Genomic DNA, 4,291 nt, shown 5'->3' with positions numbered 1-4,291 from the left:
TTACTAGATATTTGCTCTTTTTCACAGTCTTTGTGGAACCACTGTCTGATTAAAAGAATGTTGATGGGTATAAATTTGGGGCTACCCTACCGCTTAAGAGTGACCATGAAAGCAGCTTTTATTCTGAACCCAGAATATTGTTGTATCATTATACCAGCATAATTGTATTATTACACCAACAAAATTGGCCAAGGGAGGATATATATATCCCTATACTCCTCTTATAAATCTGTTAAAAATTCAACTACAGATAAGCCTATAGTCCTTCTCCTGTTCCCCTCAAGGTAAGAAAAATGTCTCCCTTAAAGGTATATTAGAGACATCAAATTTTGCTTCCTATACTGGCTAAATATGAGTCCTTTTTTCTTGTCATTTATCTTGATAGTTGCCTTGGTAAATCACTCACCATGTCATGGGGACGCAATCATATCAGTTCCTGATAATGTTTTACATAGCTATGGTGGACTTCTTTTGGGGAGGACAAGGGATCAGGAGTACATTCATGACAGAAAGTGTACAATAGAGAACAGAAGGACAGAAAGCTGACCTTAGAGCCAAGAATACACCCCAAAATAAAGACTAGATAATAACTTATTCACTTTTTTTTCATTGATAATAAGTAGATTTCTGCCAAAATTATTTTAAAAGAGAAGGTACCCACAATTGTATGTGAGGTCCTCAAACAGAATCAAATCACAAGGCTCTTATGACCTCTTCCTGAATTTTTTCCTCTTTTTCGATTGAAAGAATTTTGACTTTTCCTATTTGGAAATGTGTTGCCATATTATCTTCTCTCCTCCAGAGTCCCTATCATCACTGAGATTCTATCATATAAGTCCATGGCCAAGCAAATGCCTGTCATACTATAAATTTGTCTACATATACATTTATTAGGAATTTCAATGAAAAGAAAAAAAATTTCCAGTAAAAACATATATTCTGGTTAATTTGCAACAACTGAGTAATACTGGGAAGCATGGTTTGGTGCTCCCTACTCATGAGGTAGTATTCATTTTGAGCAAAGATGTGGAATATATGCTAATCCTCATGCAGCAAAAAGGAGTATATTTAATGTGGCTGATAAATGTACTCAATCTGTGCCAGTTTTGATTGATGGGTCCTATACTATCTCTTGCTGAAAAAGATCCTGTTGTTGGGAAAAATTAAAGTCAAAGGAAAAGGTGATGGCAGAGGTTGAGATGGACAGATAGGGTCATGGAAGCAAGGAATATGAACTTGGACTTATTTTAGGAGATCTTGTAGGATAGAAGAGCCATGTCTGCTATGGTCCATGGGCTCATGAAGAGTTGGCCAGGACCAAATAACTGTCTAGGTCTACAACTATACAGTCTACGGGACCAAATGAAACACAAAAATTGATAAAAAACTAAGAGACAGAGAATATAGTATATTCACCTGATCACTTAGCTATTTCAAACATCTCTCAATTTAAAAGTTTATAAAATACTCAACATTTAAAAGTCTTTGAGCTAAATTCTGTCTGCAGATAAATACTTGCAAATTTATCCAATTTTTCTAAGTATATTGTGGGACAAAGTTTGTTTCCTGGATTTGCCCATAAGGAACCTTCTTTTTGAGTACATAAACAGTGCCCTGAAGTCAACTGGAATTTTTCATGGGTAGGGACACACATTTAGAAGATTGTACTCATGTTTTCATCTACCTCCATATCTGTGCTGTTAATCCATGCTCCTTTGAAGTTAATGCTCCATGCATAGACCAACTCCATAGGACACAGGGACTGTTTTGAGAGGCTTTTTTCTTACAATAAAATTTAGCCCAAGTTTCTGAAGACTCACTGAGAAATTTTCCAGCTTAGTAAAAATTTCAATGAATGAGAAAAAATCAGGTAACTAAAACCCTTAAGCAACTATCAGAGATAGAAACTGGGGAGATCTGAAGCTGCCCTTGAAGCAACAAAGATATAAAGTGTCATAAGCCTTCGGACAAAAGAAGAAAAGTTTCAACTTACTTTGAAAAAGATTAGCATATATTGATTAATTATAGGCTATTGTCTATTCACAGAACAGATTCAGCAAAGAAGAACAGTAAAATTGTTATTGGGAAGGGTGGGGCATGAGAAGAAAGAAGGACAGTGGTTTATGTTGGCTAAGAAGTTTACTTAATAGAGGAATATAACAACTTATACCATAGTATATATTTTAAAATGTAAAAGATTATGTCATCACTTTAATTTTGCAGATGAGCAAAGTGAGATCAATATGCAACTTGCTTAAGGAAACATAATTCACAAGTTAGAAAGCAAGGATTTGGACCCAGGTACTCTATCTCTATTATCTTACATATTTGTCAGTGCAGGAGAACCTTGATCCCAACTGCAATTTTTACTAGTTCTTTGACTAAAAGCAAGAACTTTATCTTTTGGATCCACAGTCTCCTTAGTTGCAAATTAGCCACAGTAGTACTTGCACTACCTACCTTGGAAAAATTGCTATTTAGAGAGTGTTCCTTATTGTTTAAAGAACTATATAATGACAGAGACACAGAGATAGAGAGACAGAAAAAGAGACAGAGATAGAGAGACAGAGACAGAAACTCAGAGAGAAAGAGAGAAAGCATTTCTTACATGCTTATGTTATGTGCTAAGGAGCAGAGATACAAAACAGCAAAACAAGATTGTACTTTCCTTCAGGGAGTTTAGATTCTAATAGAGGAAGATAAATCACAAAGAGGATCTGGAACATGAATGGGCCTGAGATCACCTTGGTGATGGCCTTTATCTCAGATTCCACTTGATCTTTACCCTGAAGAACCATTGTGGAGAGAGATGAGGTAAACTGGTTCTGGCTGCTGCTAGAGGGATGGAGGGAATACAGAAAAAGACTGGGTTTCAGAACTTTATTTTCTGAGGAAAAGAAGGCCCACCCTCAGGGAAACCAAATTTATGATGTCAGGAGTGGCCTTCCTTGATTATGGAAGATTCTTACAAAAATAACAGTTCAGACACAGTATAATGACCAGGTAAAATAATACAAAATGCTCATATCTCTCACATTGTTCAATGGAAATCATTAAGATCTGTAGCAAAGACAGTTGTACCTGTTTCTGGAAAGCCAATACAAAGTCAGGAGGTCATCTAGATTGCTCAATCATTTTAGTAATCCACCACCACTTTCCCAACCCCATTTCATAAGTGTAGGAGGTGTAAGTACTATCTTTGTTAGATAGTGAAGACTATCAGGATTCTTCTGATAGCTTATCAGAGAAAAGCTAGGTATGATTTTAGCTAGTGCCCAACTTACAGAAAAATCTTGCAAAATCTTTCTTCAGAAGACACTAGATTTTGAAAGGGGAACTGATAAAGACCTATTCTACCTTCAATTTACCATAGAAGCATTGGACCATACATTGTCATTGCTTCAAATGGAACATTACAACTAGTAAATCCAAGCAAAGATGAAATAAAGGGACTGCAGAAATTAACAATGACAAATGCAGGCAGTACTCAAGAAAGAACAATAATTCTTCAATATGCACAGACATCAGATGGACAGCAGATATTTGTCTCCAGCAACAAGGTGGCTGTACAGACTACTATCAGTAGATATGCACACTTATTAGAATTGAACCACATCAGCAAATATTAACTTTCCTAAGTCTATGATAACATTATCCAATCAAAACAGAAGACCCTTGTTTTTAAAAATGATGAAAAATAAAGAATGTTGTTGAAAGAAAAAGAAATATGTTAAATATCTGGAAAATTAGTTGAAAAAAACCAAAATAAAAATTTAATAGAAGAATTAAAGACTTAAAAAAATCCCTGATCCATTAAAATATCTAAAAAAGGATAAGCAAATTTTATAGACTTGACTGAAGATTAAGTGGGTTTTCTTTTTATAGGGAATTTTATAAACTGAAAAGTCAAAAATAAGACTTCTTTTGAAACAAGGAGTTACAACATAAAGATTAAAGATTTTACATAGAGATACTGATAACACTCTAAAGGGAATAAAAAAAAATTCAAGCCCCTCTTGGTTACAATAGGAACCTTTATTGTAATTAACATATAACAATGCTATCTGATAAACAGAACATGAATTTTTGACAATTTGAATTCCTAGATAGTAGTTGTTATCAAAGTTTGCAACAGAGAGAGGATTCATTAATGGAAGATTAGTGGATTTTTTAAATCAACATTTTATTAGGATAGTTTTAAATTGTTACCAAGTTCTGAAATCTGCCCCTTTTGATTGAATAGGTAAATACTTTGCCATAATTCTAAATTGCAAATATAAAAGAAAACCCA

At 34.4% G+C, this 4,291-nt stretch overlaps 1 pseudogene; it reads left to right on the top strand.

Moving 5' to 3' along the window:
* The first annotated feature begins 2,954 nt into the window (after positions 1 to 2,954).
* Positions 2,955 to 3,797, top strand: LOC138155902 (cyclic AMP-dependent transcription factor ATF-1 pseudogene; annotated as a pseudogene).
* The last annotated feature ends 494 nt before the right edge of the window (positions 3,798 to 4,291 follow it).

Source organism: Petaurus breviceps, unplaced genomic scaffold (assembly GCF_028583685.1).
Source record: "Petaurus breviceps papuanus isolate PSGF00001 unplaced genomic scaffold, PetGlider_PUasm1.0 98, whole genome shotgun sequence".
Lineage (NCBI taxonomy): Eukaryota > Metazoa > Chordata > Mammalia > Diprotodontia > Petauridae > Petaurus > Petaurus breviceps.
Note: the sequence above shows the minus strand (reverse complement) of the source record. Positions and strands in the feature narration are given on the sequence as shown.